This window comes from Schistocerca nitens, chromosome 6, assembly GCF_023898315.1.
Source record: "Schistocerca nitens isolate TAMUIC-IGC-003100 chromosome 6, iqSchNite1.1, whole genome shotgun sequence".
NCBI lineage: Eukaryota > Metazoa > Arthropoda > Insecta > Orthoptera > Acrididae > Schistocerca > Schistocerca nitens.
The window spans coordinates 39,056,917-39,082,305 of NC_064619.1; the positions used below are offsets into that span (position 1 = coordinate 39,056,917).

At 44.8% G+C, this 25,389-nt stretch overlaps 1 protein-coding gene across 1 annotated transcript in view; it reads right to left on the reverse strand.

Moving 5' to 3' along the window:
• LOC126262481 (repulsive guidance molecule B-like) overlaps positions 1-25,389 on the reverse strand; it is a 372,022-nt gene that overhangs the window by 245,235 nt on the left and 101,398 nt on the right. The gene's annotated exons all lie outside the window — the stretch shown is intronic.

The following is a 25,389-nucleotide window of genomic DNA, read 5'->3' on the forward strand; positions in this document are numbered from 1 at the left end:
TGTCGTACTTTGAAATGCGAGCCACATTCGTCACCACCTAATACTCCGCTGCGAAATATCCTCTACATACTTATCTACACACCGTAGGCCTACTACGTACTGGCGCACTTACGTTACACTGTCATAATCCACTTACACTAACACTCACGTTTCATAGTGGAGCGCGTGGAACACGATACTTTTTATTGTACCATAATATATTAAGACTTCTTCGAGTGCCAGTCACGGATGTAGCATGTTAGGAATGTACTTTTACACCTCTGTTAATCTGCCGTATCGCTGGAGTTCCTCAACTGAGAAGTTACAGAATAGTACTTATTTCTGTCAGCAGCCCGGATATCCGTGCGCGTTGAAGTGCCCGCTTCGAGAACGTGGGTGAGCGCCACCGCCAGTTCCAATCAGCCCGGAGGATTTACGACGAGGGTTGGTGTGCCGACCAGCCAGGATATCGGTTTTAGCCGGTTTCCCACATTCCATTTGGTGAATATCGGGCTGATCACATCCCGCAACAGATATACGCTACGCATACATTTTAGAAGAGTTTCTCACACTTGACAGATGGGGTACACTGTGCTAAAGGGAAAGGAGGGGGGGGGGGGAGGAGAGGAGTGAACACGTGACAGATCCTTGGTCTTTTCAAACCCGTAATTAGCAGCTGCTGTTTAGAGCAATGTCTGTCCCGAAATAGGTATTTTCACAATGCTTTGCACACACATACAAAAACTCAAACAGTTTTTTTAGGCATTCACAAATGTTCGATATGTGCCCCTTTAGTGATTCGGCAGACATCAAGCCGATAATCAAGTTCCTCCCACACTTGGCGCAGCATGTCCCCATCAATGAGTTCGAAAGCATCGTTGATGCGAGCTCGCAGTTCTGGCATGTTTCTTGGTAGAGGAGGTTTAAACACTGAATCTTTCACATAACCCCACAGAAAGAAATCGCATGGGGTTAAGTCGGGAGAGCGTGGAGGCCATGACATGAATTTCTGATCACGATCTCCACCACGACCGATCCATTGGTTTTCCATTCTCCTGTTTAAGAAATGCCGAACATCATGATGGAAGTGCGGTGGAGCACCATCCTGTTGAAAGATGAAGTCGGCGCTGTCGGTCTCCAGTTGTGGCATGAGCCAATTTTCCAGCATGTCCAGATACACGTGTCCTGTAACGTTTTTTTCGCAGAAGAAAAAGGGGCCGTAAACTTTAAACCGCGAGATTGCACAAAACACGTTAACTTTTGGTGAATTGCGAATTTGCTGCACGAATGTGTGAGGATTCTCTACCGCCCAGATTCGCACATTGTGTCTGTTCACTTCACCATTAAGAAAAAATGTTGCTTCATCACTGAAAACAAGCTTCGCATTGAACGCATCCTGTTCCATGAGCTGTTGCATCCGCGCCGAAAATTGAAAGCGTTTGACTTTGTCATCGGGTGTCAGGGCTTGTAGCAATTGTAAACGTTAAGGCTTCTGCTTTAGCCTTTTCCGTAAGATTTTCCAAACCGTCGGCTGTGGTACGTTTAGCTCCCTGCTTGCTTTATTCGTCGACTTCCGCGGGCTGCGCGTGAAACTTGCCCGCTCGCGTTCAACCGTTTCTTCGCTCACTGCAGGCCGACCCGTTGATTTCCCATTACAGAGGCATCCAGAAGCTTTAAACTGCGCATACCATCGCCGAATGGAGTTAGCAGTTGGTGGATCTTTGTTGAACTTCGTCCTGAAGTGTCGTTGCACTGTTATGACTGACTGATGTGAGTGCATTTCAAGCACGACATACGCTTTCCTGGCTCCTGTCGCCATTTTGTCTCACTGAGCTCTCGAGCGCTCTGGCGGCAGAAACGCCAAGTGCGGCTTCAGCCGAACAAAACTGAGTTTTTCTACGTATCTATATATCTATATATATCTATCTATATATATATATATATATATATATATATATATATATATATATATATATATCAAGATTTGCCACATTTATGTGTACTCACTCTGGCTCCAGTCAGACAGCCTGTGAGCATTCGTGCCGCCCATCTCTGTGTTGCTTTCCATGTCCCTTGCTAATCTTACCCAATCCGGGCCTCACAAATCGCTTTTGTCGACAAACCGCAGCTTCCTAGTATCCTACCACTAAATCTTATGTCTTTCATCGGTTTTACCTACAACCCAGCCTGTATAGTCGCTCTATTCCATATCTGCACACATAGTTTCATCCAGATATTTGTACGACATGACTGACTGCAACTCTGATTCATTACTCCTGTACTCAAAGAATACCTTCACGCTTGTATGTTTCGTGAAACGCACAACTTCGCTTCTTACCGCACTAAGAGCAAGTTCTCAATCTTTGCACGAGGCTGATAATTGGTCGAGAGCTAACTGGAAATTACTACGATTTTTACCGGATTGTATTCCCTCATAGAAAACTATCCTCTGCGAAAAGCCTACTATTGCAACAAATGATGTCCGCTAGTCAATGTATAACATCACCACCAACAAGTGTCCTACTGAACTCTTCTGTGGTACACCAGATTTTACCTCATTGTTTGTAGGTGATTCTCCATCCAGTATAACAGGCTGCATTCCGCCTATCAGTTAATTTTCGATCAAGTCGCAGACTTACTTAGATATTGCACAGGGTATTTTCATATAGACGGCATAGTCGTGGTACTGAACCAAATGCTTTGTGGAAGTTTGTAAATGCAGAACCATCCTCGTTCCGTCTATCCACGCCACTGGGAATATCATGTGTGTAGAACGTGAGGTTAGATTCACACCCATCCATCCACCCATCCATCCATCCCAGAAGTTCCTAAATATTCTAGCATAAGCAAGGCAGGTTCTCGTAATTTTATGCGTAAAAATCCACTTGGTGCCTGTCTTCCTGTTCTCGCTCTCGATGAATGAACCCTACCCGAATAGCAGAACTCGTAAATAGCCCTAGTACGGCCGAGACAAACTGATGGCATAAAAACTCCGCGAAGTTCAGGTATACTGACCAAACTACAGATCTGCAGCATCTCTTAGCGAATTTATTTGCCACCAAAGTTTATTACCGTAGCTCATTGGAGCTACTGGTTAAATGAACCAAGAATAATCTCCCATTTTCTTCAACTGCTAACTGCCACGTGCATTTCGCCTTTTTGTAGACTATCTTTTACCACTCTTCTCATCCGCAACAACACAGAAATAAGAGACGAGAGGACATTAGACACACAGAAATATGGTAACAAAGTGCTGAACATGTGTAGTGCTTTGACCTTTTAGTTGCATTTTTATGGTTAATACAGCAATGATCAAGGAAATCACATGCCTCAGTAGTAATAAGAAGTGACTAGCGTACTTTTGTTTTCAAGTAACTTTGCTATTTCTTTGGCAGAAGAACCAAAAAACCAAATTTTTCCAACGATACGCAGTCAGGCAACTTCGAGTTTGTCTGTTCCTTCAGTGCTGCTAAAGTTCACCCCATCAGTCACATCTAAAGATCCTGCATATGTGTGTCTGTGTCTCTGGGATGTGGAAACTGTCAAAGAGGTACATTTCAGTCAAGTGCAGAGCAATGAGATGAAACGAAATGAAGCTAAAATATCATTGCAGTAAAAAATAAGATACCAAACACGAGGTTTCTTAATTCATTCTTAAAATCCGCACGTTACCCATAGTCATTCAGTACGCTCTGGAAGATTGATGAGGACATTTGACTGCTTGCTCTAGTGATGTTACACCCTTGATGTCTGTGTAGACATCATGCTTCGAACTACTCTTTGAGGAAACGACTAAGGATATTAATGATTACTGCGAGTGACTTCTTAGAGTCTCAGCAGGCTGTAGAGCGCACTTCTCCTTCAGCAACTGAAGATTGAAGGGAAATGTGCAGAATAAACACACTCTTTCATTTTTAAATCATCTATAACAATACGATGTGCATTCAAAATGCAGCACAACTAAGACACTTCATTACTTCTAAGGTTTCACGTTTTCCAATTTAGAATATGATATCTGTGGTCCAAATAGAATACGATTTACTTCTTTACTTCCCTTCTTTCATCGTTTGAGTATATCGTTTTTATAGCTTCAGGAGTTCTATGGGAAGTATTAAATTGTACGGCAAAATTTAATGAAAATCGAGTTTCCTTGTACTGTTTATGTTTACAAATATTTCGTAACCTGGCTTTTCAGTACAAGAAGTGATAGTATTATTTTACTGCACAAGGAATAGCTACAGAAGTAAAAAAAAAAAAATAAAGCCTATTCTGTCAATACAAATGGAAGATGATTTATGTACATGAATAAAAGAGGATACAAAACCAACCTGGGCTACATCATGCACGACTGCTTCAAATTCGAGAGTAACTATCGTTTACGTGATCGACAGCGAACTGTGTGGACGTTACCAGTGTGGGTAGGAGTGTGACGGCAGTGGTAAGCACCCAGTCGGTGGGACATCCATTCCTCGCCACGATGCTGGCGGACTCCACAAGCCTGCGCCGCCCCGTGCTAATCGAAAGCGAGCGCGCTGCAGATCAGACGGGCGGTGACGTCACACGGGAAAACACCCTCAAGGCCGCGTCCGGGCCAGTATCTGGCGACCCACTTTTGCTTCTGCGAGTACTCCAGACAGCCGCGCTCAGAGCGCCTTGCAGCGCCCACCACAACATATACGTACCGTCTCTCCAAGCGCACTTGGAGACTGACTGGTCCGTACCAGCCTGTGTTAACCGCCGAGCGAAAATCGGTAAACAATAAAATGCGCCCTCATACTTCACGGTGACATTTCTTGCATACTAGTAATACGAAAATAAAATTTCGACTTGCGCTTATTTTCGGTAAAAAAACGGATGCCGGAGAATGGTAATCCATGTGTGAATTATCACAAGTCGAGATTAATAACAACCTGGTTTCGAATGTAGTAGATGAAGTGATGTAAAGCAATACACACACACACACACACACACACACACACACTATGTAGCAATTAAAGGCAAACCTACGTTTCTAGCAATTGTAGACTTAGAGAAAGCTTTTGACAATGTTGACTGGAATAATCTCTTTCAAATTCTGGAGGTGGCAGGGGTACAATACAGGAAGCGAAAGGCTATTTACAATTCATACAGAAACCAGATGGCAATTGTAAGAGTCGAGGGGCATGAAAGGGAAGCAGTGGTTGGGAAGGGAGTGAGACAGGGTTGTAGCCTATCCCCGATGTTATTTAAAAATGTTCAAATATGTGTGAAATCTTATGGGACGTAACTGCTAAGGTCATCAGTCCCTAAGCTTACACACTACTTAACTTAAATTATCCGAAGGACAAACACACACACACCCATGCCCGAGGGAGGACTCGAACCTCCGCCGGGACCAGCCGCGTCGATGTTATTCAATCTGTATATTGAGCAAGCAGTAAAGGAAACAAAACAAAAATTCGGAGTAGGAATTAAAATCCATGGAGAAGAAATTAAAACTTTGAGGTTCGCCGATGACATTGTAATTCTTCAGAGACAGCAAAGGACCTGGATGAGCAGCTGAACGGAATGGACAGTGTCTTGAAAGGAGGATATAAGATGAACATCAACAAAAGCAAAGCGAGGATAATGGAATGTAGTCGAATTAAGTCGGGTGATGCTGAGAGAATTAGATTTGGAAATGAGACACTTAAAGTAGTAAAGGAGTTTTGCTATTTGGGGAGCAAAATAACTGATGATGGTCGAAGTAGAGACGATATAAATGTAGACTGGCAATGGCAAGGAAAGCGTTTCTGAAGAAGAGAAATTTGTTATCATTTAAGTGTCAGGAAGTCGTTTCTGAAAGTTTTTGTATGGCGTGTGGCCATGTATGAAAGTGAAACGTGGCCAATAAGTAGTTCAGACAAAAAGAGAACTGAAGCTTTCGAAATGTGTTGCTACAGAAGAATGCTAAAGGTTAGATGGGTAGATGGTATAACTAATGAGGAGGTATTGAATGGAACTGGAGAGCAGAGAAATTTGTGGCACAACTTGACTAGAAGAAGGGATCCGTTGGTAGGACATATTCTGAGGCATCAAGGGATCACCAATTTACTATTGGACGGCAGTGTGGAGGGTAAAAATCGTAGAGGGGGACCAAGAGATGAATACACTAAACAGATTCAGAAGGATGTAGGTTGCAGTAGGTAGTGGGAGATGATGAATGTTGCAGGAGTAGCATGGAGAGCTGCATCAAACCAGTCTCAGGACTGAAGACCACAACAACAACAACAACGTGGCAATGTGGTACTTATTGTCGAGGGAACTTACTTGGAAGTATCGTTCAGTAGTCTGCGAGTCCAAGTTTCACACTCTAGACGAATACTTTCTTGAAACTCCTAACACTTAAAATTTCAGAACAGCTGTTCTTGCTAATGCGAGTCTAAATTTACGTCTGACATGGTCAGTTATTCTGCTCTTCATATAGCAAAACTCTCATTCCCCAGGATCATCCGATGCAGTTGGACTACACTCCACTCGAATCTATTACTTTTGTTGGTGTTAATCTTATATTCTGTCCTCAAGGAAATATTCATTCCGTTCACTATATTTTCCATGCTGTTTCTGGAAGAAATTAAAATATCATAGGCGAACCTTGATGTTTTCATTACTTCCCTAAAAGAAACATCTCGAAAAATAACTCTTGCTTTTATCTCTATGCTACAGGCAGATACTGTAGTAAGTGCCGACACAACTTGTGGCTTACGGCAGTACCAGACCGGGGTATTCTGCCCCTACGACAGAAGAAGTCGTAGTAACATCTTCAAATTTGGAGCCTTGACTTACTCAGTTGTGCGTAGTATGACGGTATATTGATAATTTTTACTTTTGGATCATCTAATTACAGCGCGGTCTAAAAATAAAGATTATCGAAAGTAGCAGTAGTTTATAGGCATGTCAGGGAGCTCCGACGCTACAGCCGAAACTACCAACATTGGCGCATGGTAACGCTAGCAATAAGACGGCTCATTTTTGTCGCTACGATTTCACTCCACTTATTCCGCATGCGCAGTGGCATTTTCGTCGCGTCACTGACGGCGGACATCTCGTGGTGCGACCACAGTAACTAGTGCACTGGCTGCTATCTGGAGCCCCCGAAATCCAGGAATTCCTTCAGACAGGAAGTGAGGCGGGCGGCCTTGGTTTGTGCCGGCTGGGTCAGCTGCGAGGTGCGACCGACCAAGGTCGCCAGGCTGCAGTGCGCACACCGTTCCCTTCCCTTCACTTTACTTCTCTCCGCCATGTTCTGCAGAAATCGCACAGGTCGGCCATAACGGTATCTAACAGCTTGTTCCGATGGCGAAACTACCGACATTCCCAGGCCAAGCAGAAATTTCTGCATGCGCAGCTGTCCTCGATGGTGAAAGCGGGAGACGGCTCTAGCAAGGCGCAGAAGAGAGAGAGAGAGAGAGAGAGAGAGAGAGAGAAAGATAGAGAGAGAAAGAAAGAAAGAGAGAGAGAGAGAGAGAGAGAGAGAGAGAGAGAGAGAGAGAGAGAAAGAGAGAGGGGGGTGTTTGGACAAAGAATGAGTGGGAAATGGTAAAGAGAGACCGTCAAAATGTAATAAAATGGGAAAATAGAACATAAGCATGCCATACGGACTCAGTGAAGGTGCAGAAGACTTACGGAATCAGCTGAATGGAACGAACATTCTGATGAACACCCTTGATAGCCCACCGAAGGAAGAAGAAAATGAGAAGTAGCGGAAATCATAACACGGAGAAACTTAGTGTCCAAACTGGTGATCACGAAGTGGACAAAGTTACGGAGTTCTGCTACCTTGGAAGCAAAATAGCTCAAAACGGACGAGGTAAGGACGACAAACAGCAGACTAGTACACGCGAAGAGGGCACTCCTGGCCAAGAGAAATGTATCAAACATAGGCCTTAATCAGAGGAAACTTTTTTTGTTTTGAGAATGTACATTTGGAGCACAGCACTGTATGTTAGCGACTCATGGACTGTGGGAAAAGACGAACGGAAAAGAAAGCCTCTGAAACGTGGTACCACAGAAGAATGTTGAAAATTAGGTGTGCTGATTAGGTAATTAATGAGGAGGTATGTCCAAGAATCTACAAAAGAAGCAACTAATGGAAAACACTGACGATAAGAAGTGATATAGTAGGACATGTGTTGACAATAGGGAATAACTTCCCTGGTATTAGAGGGAGCTGTGGAGGGTGAAAACTGTAGAGGAAGAAAGAAATTGGAATAGATTCAGCAAATAATTGAGGATGGAGCGGGCAAGTGCTGCTCTGACATGAAGATGTTGTTGAAGACGAATTCGTGTCGGGCCGCACCAAACTAGTCACAAGGGTGGTGACAAAAAAAGTTATAGGTGCACATTCTAGCTGATTGAGAACACCGCTCCTGAACAATACAAAAAAATTCCTGGAATTCAACTTAAGTGTTACAGGTACAGATGTACTGGTGTACCTAAACCGACGTACGAAAATTTTAATATGTCGCTTTAGATTGAACATCGTACCGACTACAGTTAAGTTTAACTTCAAGAACATATTTCAATATCTGAAACTGTAATTTGTCATCAAATACAAGTATAAGAAAAAGGGTTCCAGAATTGTCTAGCTATGATTGGAAGAATTTCCAATAAGAAACAACTTTTTTTTGTTACGTACACGAACGTGTATCACATGTAAGTCACACTGAGTGCCGCAAGGAAAGCCCTGTGACCGACCAGAGATCAGAGATTGTACTCTGGGATTTGAAGCCAGACACGAAACACCGCCACATGTGCTCTGCTAGTTGAGCTCAGTAAGGCAGACAGGAGTTCTGAAATGGTAAGCAAGCACTCGCACGGGAACGAACGAAATTCGATGTTTTCATTCGGAAGCTCATAATCGTCCACTGGTTGTTATTGTCTGCTTTTTTGCGATGATCTAAAAGACGCGGCTTCTGCTCGTAATGCTCAATTGAAACGCTGCGTTTTCGCTGTGCCTGCAGACGGACGTGTGAGTGAATGGTTCGATATCTAATGCACCGATCTGAGCTCTCACGCACGAAGAATTTGTTCTGCAGACAATCTTGTAGGTGGAGCAACTACAACAGTGAGTAGACTTCCTGGGTATTAACGAACCGCTTCAGCTGTATTTGATGTTCTCATATGGAAGTTTTTAATATTTTTTTAAAAACTAAAATCTTAATTTACCACACCACTGTGTATCTCAGGGCTGTTATTCCTTCTGGATATATTTTTATACAGATGTTCACCTGAAGATGGGGCTTTTAGTGGCACGAAACAGGTAGTGATCTAATTCAGCTGAAGCGGTTTATTAACACCGAAAAAGAATTCGTTCCTCCGGGACAAAATGTCAACCAAGTGTTGCCTGCAGGCTCGGGGAAAGAGTGAATCGAGTCGGACTGACATTGCAGACAAGTGGATGCTGCGTCATGACAATCTTCCATGTCACACGGTCAGTTCCATGACGGAATTTTTACGTCGAAAGGCATCCCTCTTGTTCCACGTCTCCCTCCCTTCTCCCCCCCCCCCCCGCCTCCATTCACCTGATCTGAGTTCTCGTGACATTTTCTTTTCCCGAAATTAAAATCTGGATTGGTAGATCACACAACTAATGAGGAGGTATTGAATACAATTGTGGAGGAGTTTGTGGCACAACTTGACAAGAAGAAGGGACCGGTTGGTAGGACATGTCCTGAGGCATCAAGAGATCACAAATTTAGCATTGGAGGGCATCGTGGAGGGTAAAAATCGTAGAGGGAGACCAAGAGATGAATACACTTAGCAGTTTGAGAAGGATGTAGGCTGCAGTATGTACATGGAGATGAAGCTTGCACAGGATAGAGTAGCATGGAGAGCTACATCAAACCAGTCTCAGGACTGAAGACCACAACAGCAACGACAACAACAACAACAACAACAACAACAACAAAAGACGTCTTTTGGGACTCTTTAGAACATTCAAAAGAATTTGACCGACATGTTGACGGCCCTGCCAGTTGAAACTTCCCAGCGCTGCTACCAAGACTGGGGTTGTACTACGACAGGGAACGAAGACTTCGTAGGTGTATAGCTGCCGAAGGGAACTACTTTGAACGGGATGGTCGCAATGTTTTTGTTTGAAAAAAATGAAATCTAGGTAGTTAAATCAAGTTTAATTCTCTTCTCTCTCGCGCCTCGCAGACCACGCTGTTTTATTTGCTGTATATAATTTCATGTATCTTCCAAAGGCGCGTCAATTTTAGAAAAAAACTTGACCGTTAGTTTTTTAGTTTTTTTTGTTGCTATTGAGGACATTGGCATGTAGACGTCCAGCATGTGCACGCCCCACTTGTAGGAATAGTAATGTGTACGGTGTTAGTCCGTGCTTTCCCTGTGCCTGTAGCGTAAACACGGTGTTGGTGCCACCTCTGTGAGGCCTCAGTGCGCTTTGCCGGGTAACAGGTTTTCAGACGAGCCTAGGAAGGCGGCCGCGGCTAAGCTGTGCCGAGCGGCCAGCAGGCAGACACGCGAGCGCGTGACGCAGCCAGCTGGCTGAGATAAGCGGCGTGGCCTGTGCTGGGCTGTGCTGTGCTGGCCAGCCGGCCTGGCGCTGCGCTGCGCTGCGGTGTGCCGCGCTATCGCAGACAGGGCGGCGTCGCCAGCGCTCGGGGCCGACAGCGGGGCGCCGCGGCTGTCGCCGCAGCACTACCTGCTTGTCCGCCCGACAGCCGCTCGCCTGCGCAGCAACGGCCCTCTCCTGTTGTTGTTGTGGTCTTCAGTCCTGAGACTGGTTTGATGTAGCTCTCCATGCTACTCTATCCTGTGCAAGCTTCTTCATCTCCCAGTACCTACTGCAACTTACATCCTTCTGAATCTGCTTAGTGTATTCATCTCTTGGTCTCCCTCTACGATTTTTACCCTCCACGCTGCCCTCCAATGCTAAATTTGTGATCCCTTGATGCCTCAAAACATGTCCTACCAACCGATCCCTTCTTCTAGTCAAGCTGTGCCACAAACTTCTCTTCTCCCCAATCCTATTCAATACCTCCTCATTAGTTACGTGATCTACCCACCTTCTCTTCAGCATTCTTCTGTAGCACCACATTTCGAAAGCTTCTATTCTCTTCTTGTCCAAACTGGTTATCGTCCATGTTTCACTTCCATACATGGCTACACTCCATACAAATACTTTCAGAAACGACTTCCTGACACTTAAATCTATACTCGATGTTAACAAATTTCTCTTCTTCAGAAACGCTTTCCTTGCCATTGCCAGTCTACATTTTATATCCTCTCTACTTCGACCATCATCAGTTATTTTACTCCCTAAATAGCAAAACTCCTTTACTACTTTAAGTGTCTCATTTCCTAATCTAATTCCCTCAGCATCACCCGATTTAATTTGACTACATTCCATTATCCTCGTTTTGCTTTTGTTGATGTTCATCTTATATCCTCCTTTCAAGACACTGTCCATTCCGTTCAACTGCTCTTCCAAGTCCTTTGCTGTCTCTGACAGAATTACAATGTCATCGGCGAACCTGAAAGTTTTTACTTCTTCTCCATGAATTTTAATACCTACTCCTAATTTTTCTTTTGTTTCCTTTACTGCTTGCTCAATATACAGATTGAATAACATCGGGGAGAGGCTACAACCCTGTCTCACCCCTTTCCCAACCACTGCTTCCCTTTCATGCCCCTCGACTCTTATAACTGCCATCTGGTTTCTGTACAAATTGTAAATAGCCTTTCGCTCCCTGTATTTTACCCCTGCCACCTTCAGAATTTGAACTCTCCTACGGCCTCGTAAACGCCTTGTCCACGAGGCGTTTAACATCGTGAGCTCGCAGCTTTATTTCTTCTCAAACGTCACCGGTCCATCTTAAACGAAGGAGCCTTGTACACTACGACACTGACGCTGCGAACCTGCTGCGAGAATTTGTACTCGCCAACTGGCCAACCGCTGCTGCATCCCACCGAGCGCTGGGAAGCAGCAGTCTTAGGTGAAGGGGGCAGTGCACACGCGCTCGCATCACTGAAGACAGCTGCGTTCAGTTTGGACGTGGAATTGCTCACAGAAAGGCTGAAGAATACCCATAAATACGGGGCACGTCTCGCAAAGAGTGTCATGGTAAGATTAACGGGCTCCGGAAAGGCTCAAAATCATGAAAAGTTAAATTTTTACTTTTTTGCGTTTTCTGAATCTGCAGACTATTACCTTTTAATATGTAATTTATTCAATTCCGAAGACTACAACTATTTTTAAATTTTTTTTTTTTGAAATGTGTTCTACATGGGCGTGACCCACTGTGGCGCTGTTAAACTGCTGTCAAATGGTGTTACTATTAACGTCCGTGTTCATCAGGTACATTTTAGTGATGTGAGATAAAGTATGTGTTGTGGCTAACCTGTGACGGTTCAATACATATCGCTGGTGTGATTGTCGATTGTTTCATGTTTATTTACTCTGTCGTTATCTCGAAAATATTCGTAATTCTGTTTCTTGAGTCTCTGTTTTGTTGAAGTATAATAATGAGTATAAGTAAAGTTATTAGAAATCCTCTGAAGGCTTTTAAGAAAAGGAGAAATGTTGGAAAGCCAAACGTATTTAGAAATATGGGAATGAAGATAGGTTCTAACATGGTACGAGCGATGCTTGCTTTAGACAAGGAACGCCTTTGGGCTGCTGACAGGGCTGTAAAGAGTCTAGAAATACAAGCAAGAGTAAACAGGAGGAGGAACAAGAGGAAGCTCGAGGAGGAGTTTGCAGAGGATGAAGATAATCCATCCTATGGACCTGGAATGCACTAAAAAGTTAATCCAATCTTTGTCGCTCGATTCCCAAAACTTTTATTTTCTCATACTAATTACATGTTTTCTAAGGATCTTCCAAACATATTTGTTTCAAACTTTCAGTAAATGTTACACAGTACCTTCTGCATAATGTAACACAGCCTTTTTCCAAAAAAACTGTATATTTTTGAATATATAAATAAAAAATTGCAAAAAAATGTTGCGAATTTTCATTACAATTGAAAAAAATCATCTTTAATAACTGAACTAAAATTTTGTAAAATCCCTGTGTTAAGTTGTAGCCCATATTCCAATAAATAATCTGTAAAAATTTCAACTTCCTACCTCAAATACTTTGTGAGGAAAGATGTAATTTATAAGCGTTATTTTAACATTGCAAGTATAGGGCGTTCCGGAGCCCCTTAACAACAGAGCCGCTTGGTTTCGATAATGTGTAAACTTTGGGGGGTTTTACTGCGAAAACTAATGAAGAGCGAAATGACACAGGTAAATTACCCGGTTAAAAAATATTGTGTTCTGTTCTGGGTGTGGCTTTTTGCTCGAGTGTGGCCGTTTTAGACTTCCAATAGCGCTAATCGGCAAACAGTAAGGAGGGGGGGGGGGGGGGGGGGGGCAAAGGAAAAGGTCTCCCAGTTTTTCAAATCTCGTTCGGCGCAGTCTTTTCTTCTCATCCTCTCCGGTAAGTCACCCCTGATCCGGGTTTCTGCGTGTCTTTTCCGAACTCTATCCCTTTTCCTAAACCTCACCAGTACTTTTCCTTCACCTCTATTCCCCTTCAACCCTTCTGCCAGGAGGCGGCTCTGGCTCCGCATTCGTAATACCTTTTATATGTGTGTTTTCCTTTCAGAAATGTAGGGGTGGACATGTTCTCCAAAAAAGGTGCGTATTTACATTGATCCACCGTGCCTGTCAGAATGACCAGATCATACAGCGACTCCCATGAAAACATTCCCCAGACTGTAACGCTCCCTCCTCCGGCCCGGGTCCTTCCGACGAACGTTTCAGGGTATTTGCCTTTAGATGTTTTCCGTCGACTGAGTATAAGAAGTGATTCATCTGGAAAGGCCACTTGTTCACCTTCCGTGGACGTTCAGTTGCTGTACTAGCGGTCAAAGTCCAGCCTTCGTCGCCGACGAACATCATCAGAGAGCACAGGTGCACGAAATAGGCGCCTGCTGCCAAGGCCCATATGCAGAACGTTCGCTGAACGGTCGTTGAGCAGACACTGTGGGCAGCCCGTTGCTTCACCTGGGCGGTTCGTTGCTGAACAGTTGCACGTCTATTCGCCCGTACACATCTCCGCTCTGTCGTTCATCCTTGTCAGCTACGGCTCGTGCTGGGCCACAGTTGCCTCGGTGCCGGTTTTTTCCGCAGCCATTTTTCCATGCATAGTACACTTAAACCACAGCGGAGCGCCTACAGTTTACAAACTTAGTCGTTTCGGAAACGCTTCCACCCTTGGCCGGAAAACCAATGATGTCAGATAAATCGCTTCGTTTCTGCATTGCGACAATGAGTGCAGTGTTTTCCGCGTCCTCCCGATACGCTTTATACGTTCTCCACTGCTAGTGCTACCACCTACCATCTGTGACTGGTCATTTCACGTTGACGTCTAATGTGGTGGTGGTGGTGGAGAGGGTTTTAAAGGCGCACGACGGCAAGGTCTTCACCACCCGCTCAGTACGAGATTGAGACGGGTGTCAAGAAAATATTCAGAACAGTAAGATAAAACAGAACGTAAAACACAGGTAACAAGCCTGGAAAAATGTGCCTATCCACACCAAAACGTGTGACGAAGCATGCCGTCAGCAGTAAAACGTGGACAACACAAGAAGAAACTGGCGGGCTGACCGCAAGGAAAAAGGGAGGAGCCAGCCACTGTGCAATACACTAAAACCTCCAGCCTAAAAGTTTAGGCCGGAGTCTAAACACATTACAAAACTTTAAAACCCTAGACACACAAGTCTCATCATTAGCTAAAACACAAGGCAGATCGCCATCAACTTGTGCTTGTGCCCTTGCATCGCGGTATAAAATGCAGTCTGTTAAAACGTGGCGCACAGAGATGTGCACACCACAAGCATCACAAAACGGGGGATCCTCCCGCCGTAATAGAAAGCCACGTGTGAGAGGACACTGCCCGATCCGAATACTAAAACTGAAATTCTATCAGGTGTTCCCCACGGAAGCGTCCTGATCTATATAAATGACCTGGGTGACAATCTGAGCAGTTCTCTTAGGTTGTTCGCAGATGATGCTGTAATTTACCGTCTAGTAAGGTCATCCGAAGACCAGTATCAGTTGCAAACCGATTTAGAAAAGATTGTTGTATGGTGTGGCAGGTGGCAGTTGACGCTAAATAACGTAAAGTGTGAGGTTATCCACATGAGTTCCAAAAGAAATCCGTTGGCATTCGATTACTCGATAAATAGTACAATTCTCAAGGCAGTGAATTCAACTAAGTACCTGGGTGTTAAAATTACGAACAACTTCAGTTGGAAAGACCACATAGATAATATTGTGGGGAAGGCTAGCCAAAGGTTGCGTTTCATTGGCAGGACACTTAGAAGATGCAACAAGTCCACTAGAGAGACAGCTTACACTACACTCGTTCGTCTTCTGTTAGAATAATGCTGCGCGGTGTGGGATCCTTACCAGGTGGGATTGACGGAGGACATCGAAAGGGTGCAAAAAGAGGGCAGCTCGTTTTGTATCATCACGTAATACGGGAGAGAGTGTGGCAGATATGATACGCGAGTTGGGATGGAAGTCATTAAAGCAAAGACGTTTTTCGTCGCGGCGAGATCTATTTACGAAATTTCAGTCACCAACTTTCTCTTCCAAATGCGAAATTATTTTGTTGAGCCCAACCTACATAGGTAGGAATGATCATCAAAATAAAATAAGAGAAATGAGAGCTCGAACAGAAAGGTTTAGGTGTTCGTTTTTCCCGCGCGCTGTTCGGGAGTGGAATGGTAGAGAGATAGTATGATTGTGGTTCGATGAACCCTCTGCCAAGCACTTAAATGTGAATTGCAGATTAGTGATCTAGATGTAGAAGACGCGTGAGGGTCACTTCTTCCCGCCTGATCAACCGGCAGGAGGAACGCCATGGCTCAGTTGTAGGCGGTTGTCACATTAATGTGGCTGGACCGTGTAAAATGAAAGCAGCAACTAGGACTTCATGTTTGCCACCGAATGTCGTCGCGATAATGCCAGTGCTGACGTAGACAGGCTGACAGTGGTGGAATGCATACCAGGAATGCCGACGCCGCCTGACGTCCAGGTGTTGCACAGCTAGGAAGGCGAGTGATTTCATCAGCACGTCGCAGCTGCTGAAGATCGGCCAGGTGCGCTGAGCTGCGCGGCCTCGCATTGGGCAATCAGCTGCGGCCGCGGCCGGCATCGAACCCGAGCCAAGGGCGGCCGCCGACTCGCAGGAAGCGTTGCGACACCGCGCTGCAGGAATTCCGCTCCGTTGTGCCCGCTTCGGTTCGACTCGGCTCCACTCGTGTTCCGTCGGCGCGTCAGGTTGCGCGCGCGGCAGTTTTCTTCCGATGCTTGCCACGTCACCAGCGTACCTTCGTTGTCAGTAGTCGATACCTGCGCTACGGTTCCAGAACGGACGGAAAGCTTTCCATCTGACCGCGTACTTCGAAAGTGCATACGCTACTCACATTGTAATGGTACTTTAATTACGCAACCCTTACGGCACCTCAACTGAACCTCTCGATACCAGCAATATTCTGTTCCTCTAAAATAGTTAAAATATTTCTGTGACAACATTCAGATTTGATTTCATTAATTTAGAGGTACTTCGATACGTATATATTGCAAAGATATTATGTGTATTCTTTCTTTTCTCACTATGATCTTTGACGTACTTTTAACTCTGATTCTTGGGCGCGTAAGCGGTTTTTATAGAGTCAGGCTTTGGTCGTCATGTTAAAAAGAAGCAAATTGTAGTCAGTTTATGAAATGTGAACTTTAACAGTGAGGAAGGTCTTTTCAAGTATGTTTTATATTGTGAAGTAATGTTTTGGAACGAGTTACGTGATATTACAACAAAAGTAATAAAAAAGCAGTGTAACTTAAATTCGGAGTGCTGATTATTTTTTTACATCACCATTGTCCTAACTTGCAAAAGATTAATCTTCAAGAATGGTTTATGAAACACATCTATTAAACTTTTGAATATCGCAGAATAACACCTAGGCCTTTTTGCATCCGAGCTTCGAATCATCACTAGCTAGATTTTCGACGACTGAGCCATGATTTCACAACGAGACCAGCGTGAGAAACACGAAAAGATCAGTGCCTAGTTTATCCATTATTTCAAGAAATGAGTTTATTAACTGTGCTCTAATGACACCTGCCACATAATATAACTTTGTTGTTGCCCGAAAATGCAATATTTAGCAGCGTGAGCAACACTACAATCTTAATTTTTGACCTTTGTTGTGGTAGGGTTGTTAGAACATGTTTCGCTCTTTTTTTTGCCTATCGTGCTTTCAACACTTGCTATTTATTTTACACTATATGGGAAATAGTACTGATGAATGGTGTTTGGTCTAGTCAACCTTCAGTGACATGCACTCACCTGTGGGGATGTAGTCGAATTAAATCGGGTGATGCTGCGGGAATTAGATTAGGAAATGACACACTTTAAGTTTTAAAGGAGTTTTGCTATTTGGAGAACAAATTAACCGAGGATGGCGGAAGTACAGAGGATATAAAATGTAGACTGTCAGTGGCAAGGAAAGCGTTTCTGAAGAAGAGAAATTTGTTAACATCTAGTATTTATTTGCCAGGAAGTCGTTTCTGAAATTATTTGTATGGAGTGTAGCCATGTATGGAAGTGAAACATGAACGATAAATAATTTGGACAAGAAGAGAGTAGAAACTTTCGAAATGTGATGCTACAGAAGAATGCTGAAGATTGGATGGATGATCACATAACTAATGAGGAGGTATTTAATAGAATTGGAGAGAAGAGGAATTTGTGGCACAATTTGACTAGGAGAAGGGATCGGTTCGGCCAACCTGATTTAGGTTTTCCGTGATTTCCCTAAATCGCTCCAGGCAAATGCCGCGATGGTTCCTTTCAAAGGGCACGGCCGACTTCCTTCCCCATCCTTCCCTAATCCGATGAGACCGATGACCTCGCTGTCTGGTCTCCTTCCCCAAACCAACCAACCAACCAACCAACGGATCGGTTGGTTGGGCATACTCGGACGCACCAATTTAGTATTGGAGGGCAGCGTGGAGGGTACATACGAACATATATACATACGCAATCCACATGCCCATTATACATGTATATAAACAAACAGTAGTCACTGCTGACTGATCATTCATTGTATTGGTATATAATGCTTACATAGCAAGCCATGTCTAAAGTCCTCCGGTATTCTTGCGAACTCGTGTATTCGCTCTCCCTTCTATGGCGGCACAGTCCACCTGTACCCGACAACAGACTAGTGAGGTGTTTCCGGTTAAACGGACAGCGGCGAAGAAAGGCGAGTAGAGTCGAGTCCCCGAGGATAGGGAGACGGCAAGTAAGGAGATGACGTCACAGGCCCCGCTGGCGAACTCATTTCTGATCAGCGAGTGTGTGACTGCCCAGCCGACGCCTCCCCTCCCCGGGGCTGGCTTGGACCGCTCCCTTGTGACCCGTCTGCCCGCGGCGCGCGCCAGACAGAGTGGCTAGGACAGGTGTCTGCGACTATTCCTGGCCGGGCCGCAGTCGACCTCGGAATGCGCCGACAGTAGCTGGCCCACAATCGACGCGCAGCTGTCGCTTTAATTAGAAGGGTCCCCCCCCCCCCCCGTAACGCTCTCTGTCACTCCCCAGCGCTCCTAATTGCCTATAAGCCTTCCGAGAATTGTGTGTTCCGCCACAGGGAACAGCTGCTTTATTATTATGAAATAAGAACAAAAATAACGGCCACTGTCCTGTGCGAAAGGCACCGAGCCACGGCTAAACAGCACTGCTTTCGCATTTGTAACTCTCGACGTGAATCACCTACCTACCTTCGCAAACTGCCATATTACTCCGGCACGACGATGTGTTTGTTGTGGTCTTCAGTACGAATGCTGTAGAACTACTCAAACATATACTCACTTGAAACTGCTTACTTTAGTGCTCCCTATACATTCTTTAGCTCTGCAATTTCCCTTTATTAGGAAACTGACAGTTTCTTGACACGCCAGGATGATTCCTATCAGCCGATCCCTTCTTTCAATGAAGTTATAGCACGAATTTTCTTTTCTCCCCGTTTCCATTCAGTACCTCTTCATCAGTGATCCGATCTACCATTCTAATCTTGAGAATTCTTCTGTACTAACACATTTCAAAAGTCTTCTCTTTGTTGTCTATCACCCAAGTTTCACTTCCATAAAAGGTTACCCTTCAGAAAAACACTTTCAGAGAATGGTTCAAATGGCTCTCAGCACTATGGGACTTAAGTTCTAAGGTCATAAGTCCCCTAGAACTTAGAACTACTTAAACCTAACTAACCTAAGGACATCACACACACCCATGCCCGAGGCAGGATTCGAACCCGCGAACGTAGTGGTCGTGCGGTTCCAGACCGTAGCGCCTAGAACCGCTCGGCCACCCCGGCCGGCTTTCAGAGAATGACTTTTCACACTTTAATGTAAGATGTTAACAGATCTCGTATTATTTACGATATGTTATTACTGATATTGCAGACAGAGTCCGAGATCCGTATGCGCATTTCGACTGCGAGAAATTCTACAGCAAAACCGGCTCGCATCTGGAACGATACCTGCTTCACTACCAAGACGACGTTCACCCCCGTCTGAACACTATCTTCCCTATATATCGCGACCTATGGAGCAGAAACTGGACTATGAAGACTGTGGACTGTCGTAGGATTGATGCTCTGGAAACATGGTTCTGTAGAACTTCGAACACTATGGACAGCACATCGTAGTGATGACACGGCCCTGAGACAGTCCGCCATCAGAACAAGACTGTCCACTCTTGTCGGTCGGAATGTTTTGGTCACATTGACAGAAGGCGAGAGGCAATGGGAAGAACAATCAGAGGGAAAATTGACGGCCGAAGACTTAGACAAGGTGCATCACATGATGGATTGACCAGATGAAGAGCCTGACTCTGATGTGCTTGCAGCAAGCTGGTCAGCTTGGCGAGACAGAGCTTCGTGAAGGCAGGCCGTCAAGGAGTTTCCAACGTGACGCCACTACGCCCTTGCGTAGGGTTAGACCGAAGAGAGATCGTTCACCAATTCCGCTTCTTCCAAAATTATGTGCGATCTGTTTATGGACCAAGTGTCACTTTCGTACAAGCTTCATTCCAATCAAATACGTTCAGAAAGGACTTCCTAATACCTAAATTTGCATTTGATTTTAACCAATTTCTTTTCTTCAGTAATGCTTTTCTTGCCATTGCCAGTCTACGTTTTATATCCGCTCTGCTTCAGTCACCATCATTTATTTTACTGCCGAACTAGCAAAACAACTATTTTTAGGTCTCATAGCCTAATTTAACTCCCTCAGCATCGCCTGATTTAACTCCACAACATTCCACTCATCTTGCTTTGCACTGATTCATGATCATCCTGTATCCTACGAAGGCAGTGTCCATCCCATTCAACTGCTCTTGCAAGTCATCTGACGTCTCTCGGAATTTGTTCCACGCGTATATCGTCCACTCCAGTTGCTTTCCTGTTCTTCATTCAATTTAGTTCGTGACTTTTTACTGTAAATGATGTTTCGAACGTGTTTGATTGTTGGCTCTAGAGTTACTGATGAACACTGAAATGCATGTGCAATTTGTGAGACATAAGAATATTCGGATGTGTCCTGCTCCAAACGGGCTCAACGAATGCTCAACAACAGACCACAAGATAAAAATACAAGCCATTTCATCGGAACTGTTGGAACCCCTTGAGGTCAATGCCGAGGTCTTCGCCGGCCGGAGTGGCCGAGCAGTTCTAGGCGGTACAGTCTGGAACCGCACGACGGCTATGGTCGCAGGTTCGAATCCTGCCTCGGGCATGGATGTTAGGTTTAAGTAGTTATAAGTTCTAGGGGACTGATGACCTCAGAAGTTGAGTCCTATAGTGCTTAGCCATTTGAACCATTTTTTGAACCGAGGTCTTCTGTCCCCGTTCGTTACTGGTGGCGAAACCCAGGTGCGTCAGATTCAGCCGGAAACGAAAGGGTAGTCATTGGAATGGCACCAGCCACTACCACCAACAATGAGATTCAAGGCAGCTCCCTCTGCTGGCGGAGCCTTGATTACAGTCTCTTGGGATAGCGGTGCGTGCATTCTTATGGAAGCGTCGACATAAGGGTCAACCATTAATTCAGAGGCATAAGCGAAGACTTCGAAGAAACAAAATCCATTTCCGACGTGGTCGGTCTGAAAAGAACCCACAAGTAATTTTGCTGTAGCCTGACAATGTACGTTGACAGTGAAGAAATTTAAGAAACGTTTTCGGTCGGACACCAATCCAAAGAAAATCTTGCTCCAACACGACAACGCACGCCCCCACACAAGTGTCAGAAGCCGAGAAGACCGTGCATGGGGGCTTAATTAAAATACAATGAAAATAATTTTAATTTTTTGTTTTAGTAGCTGTCTGTTCGATTACGTGGTCTCGTAAACGGTTGGCCCTGACTAGTATTATTACGCTATCTGACTGCATGAACAAGAACAAAGAATGAAATGAAAATTTTCGTTAACACAATTAATTAATTAAGTCCCCAGCAACTATAAAACCTATGAAACCAAAACACAGGTGTCACTGTTCTGTGTGTGGAAGTATCACTGAACGTACACATCTGGCACGGTTCTTCTTCAATAAGACAAGAAATTTCAAATATCATTTATACTGAAGTAATTAAAGAAAATAGAAATACTACAATTGCGCAAGAAAACCAGGATTACACTCTAATACAAGAACACAAGCCAGATGCTTTGTTGACTGAACCTGTAATGAAGCATTATTTACGACATTAAATAATGAAAAATAAATCAAGTTTCGTTACCTTCATATATTGACCAAAATCACTCTAATCATTACAATATATCTCCACACCGACTCGCTATTACCACATCTCAACAAGAACTTTTCAGTGTCACATCTCAGCAAGCACTCTCTACTAGCACATCTCAACAAACACTCTCTGCTACGAGTTCTTAACAAGCACTGACTACCACGAGCTCTCCCCAAGCACTGCCCACTACGACATCTCAATAATCACTGCCAGTGGAGGCGGCGGAAAAATACTCTCTAGCGCGATCTCTGGCGCTGTGGCTCAGTGTAGCCACCTTTCAACCGTCAGACTGGGTTTGTCGTCACTGCCGTAGACACTCCATAGCCCAGACCCGGGCGGCCTCGCTCTTCCACCTGTTTGGGTCCTCTAATCGGAACACGCATTCAGTATTATGAGATGCAGATAAAACATGGGTGGGTGCACGAGCCAACAGCGTTTACTAACTTGGAATATATGAGCTTACATAAGGCTGGCGTAAGGCCATATAATGTGATGGAGACTATTAGAAGAAATTATGGGTTAATATTTATCGAGCGACTCTCTTCTCTTCTCTTCTCTTCTCTTCTCTTCTCTTCTCTTCTCTTCTCTTCTCTTCTCTTCTCTTCTCTTCTCTTCTCTTCTCTTCTCTTCTCTTCTCTTCTCTTCTCTTCTCTTCTCTTCTCTTCTCTTCTCTTCTCTTCTCTTCTCTTCTCTTCTCTTCTCTTCTCTTCTCTTCTCTTCTCTTCTCTTCTCTTCTCTTCTCTTCTCTTCTCTTCTCTTCTCTTCTCTTCTCTCTCGACTTTCAGATTCACGTAGGAGTCGCGAGCGAGATCTCTCAGACTGTTCGTCTGCCAACCAACCGCGGAAGGCAGCACTCGAGGGGGGTGGGGAGGGGGAGGGGCCAGTTGGGCGGGGAATCCTGGTGGCGACGACCGCGGCCACCGGCGCGCCAGACGGAGTGGCTGGGCGGGGCGGGGCGCGGCTGGCTGCGTATCCGCTCCACAGCGGCCTAGCTGCTAGCTGCCCGCCAGCCGCCACTATTCTTGTCCCGCCGGAATGCGGCTGGCTGCCGGCCGCTGTATCCGCCCGTCTGCCAAACCGTGTCGCGTCTTACGGGCACACCACTCTCTTCACTCCGTCACTAACTTTTTTTTTTATGGGACTTACATGCTAAGGTCATCAGTCCCTAAGCTGACACACTACTTAACCTAAATTATCGTAAGGACAAACACACACAACCATGCCCGAGGGAGGACTCGAACCTCCGCCGGGAGCAGCCGCACAGTCCATGGCTGCGGCGGCTAGACCGCTCGGCTAATCCCGCGCGGCCCGTCACAAACGTACAATATTTCTGGTCAACTTTTAACAGGATTTCTCGACTGCGCCTGTTTGCTCGTTTCGGTAACTGTTGTCTACGACAGTTAAAGTGGTTTTCTCCAATTTGGGGGTAACTGGCTGCTCTTTCCTTAGTTTCCCTAAATAGCTAGAGGTCTGTGCAGTCTAGGTCAACTCCAGGTCCAGTGATTTCTCCTTGACGTCCGGCAATTTCCACAGTAGCAGAGGATGTAGTAAGTCCTGGCAAGAAGCAGCACTTTAGAAAAGCGAGAGCAGGAAATGGCCAACGGAAATGGCTACACTCTGCTTCTGATCGACTGGTTGGAAGGCATAAATCTTAATTTCGCGCAGCCGTTTCGAACTCGTGCAGTCGTGAAGTTGTGAGTGCTCTGGGACGGAGTGTATGTTAAAATGGTTATTTCTTCGGTACTCTGAAATTAGTGATCATTCGTAATGAACGAGATTACTTTGCTGGTAAGAAGAGCCTACAAAGCACATGAAAGTGTCTTTCTGCATTCGAGGTCTTACTTTGCCTGGGCACTTTTTACTGTCGCCGAGTGTTGTGGATTAGTTAGGCTGGTATACACTGTCAAATATCTTTGTCAAATATCTTTGTCAAATATCTTTGTCAAATATCTTTGTCAAATATCTTTGTCAAATATCTTTGTCAAATATCTTTGTCAAATATCTTTGTCAAATATCTTTGTCAAATATCTTTGTCAAATATCTTTGTCAAATATCTTTGTCAAATCTAGGGCCTCCCTGTAGATTTGATCAAAGAAGTCGCTTGTCTTCTGTTACTGCAATGTGACATGTTACCACGTGGAGCGCTAGCATCCCTGCAGCGTTCTGTCATCTGTAGCGTTTTTATAAACATTGCCGGTAAATACAATGTGTCTGTACTGACAACTACAAAATTAAGAGAGATGTATGAAGCTGATGAGGCGCTTTACAACATGAGGCACCCTCAATACAAAAATAGATTAACAAGATTGTAGACCTGACCCAACCCAGAAATGTATGCTCATCCATTCCGAAGTAATTGATGTACGACTTGGCATCCTCCACTATAAGCTGAAGTAACAAGCTTTGTAGAACGCTTTTATCGTGTCGCCATAAAACCCACTACTTCACCCTGGTACGTTTCCTTTTTTTTCCGCTTCTCTTGCGCATGTGCACACAATGCAATTGTGATACGTGCAACTGCTGAGTTAATAAGTTGTGTCAGCCACCTTGAATTTGATGACAGTGTAATACCCCTTTTTAGCGCCACGTCGAAGATCTTTGTCAAATATATTTGACGAATATTTGATCACATCTTTGATCAAATGTTTGACAACGAAATTTGATAGTGTAATACTGGCCTTAGCGTGGACTCGTTTGGTGGAAATAGTCCTCGGAGCAGAGCGCTAAACCATTAGCTAGCTGGAGGTGGTGTTGCATAGAAGTGTTGGACTTGGGTTTACCCAAAGAAAACCACAAACGACTTATCCGTGTGTGTGTGTGTGTGTGTGTGTGTGTGTGTGTGTGTGTGTGTGTGTGTGTGTGTGTGTGTGTGTTGGGGCTTATGGGCGCTCAACATCGAGGTCATCAGCGCCCTGACTTATCCGAACGCGATGGAAATCTGTAGACTTCATGTACATTTACAGACCAAAAAATGACTAATTTCAGATAAACTGGATTATTTATTCAAGAGAAAGCTTTATCACTGGCCCTTAAGCAAGAAGTTACTTGGCTTGCCACTGATTGATGGACTTGTTGGTTGTCCTCCTGAAGGATATCGTGTCAAATCCTATGCGATTTGCGCGTTAGAGCGTCAAAATACCGAGATGTTTGGTGGGCCCTGCCCATAACGCTTCAAACGTTCTCTATTGGGCAGAGATGCGGCGATCTTGCTGGCCAAGGTATGGTTCAACGAAAAGCAGTATAAGCTCTCGCTGTGTGCGGGCACCCGTTGTCTTGCTACAATGTGAGCCCAGAATTGCTTGACACGCACAGGAACCAAACTGGGTGTAGAATATCGTTAACGTGCCGCTTTACTTAGGTCGCCTTCCCAATTGCAGTCTCCAACCTGCAGATGGAGACCACGCAACGTCGACAAGCTGCCTGTTGCAGTACCCAGTGTCCTGATCGTGTGGAACATTTGTTACTGCCATTGTGGCGCCTTTCCTCGCGACTTTTCTTTCCTGTCTTTCACGCTGCAACACATTCCTCAGATACTCTAGCTGCGCACGATTGGATATTTTATCTGTT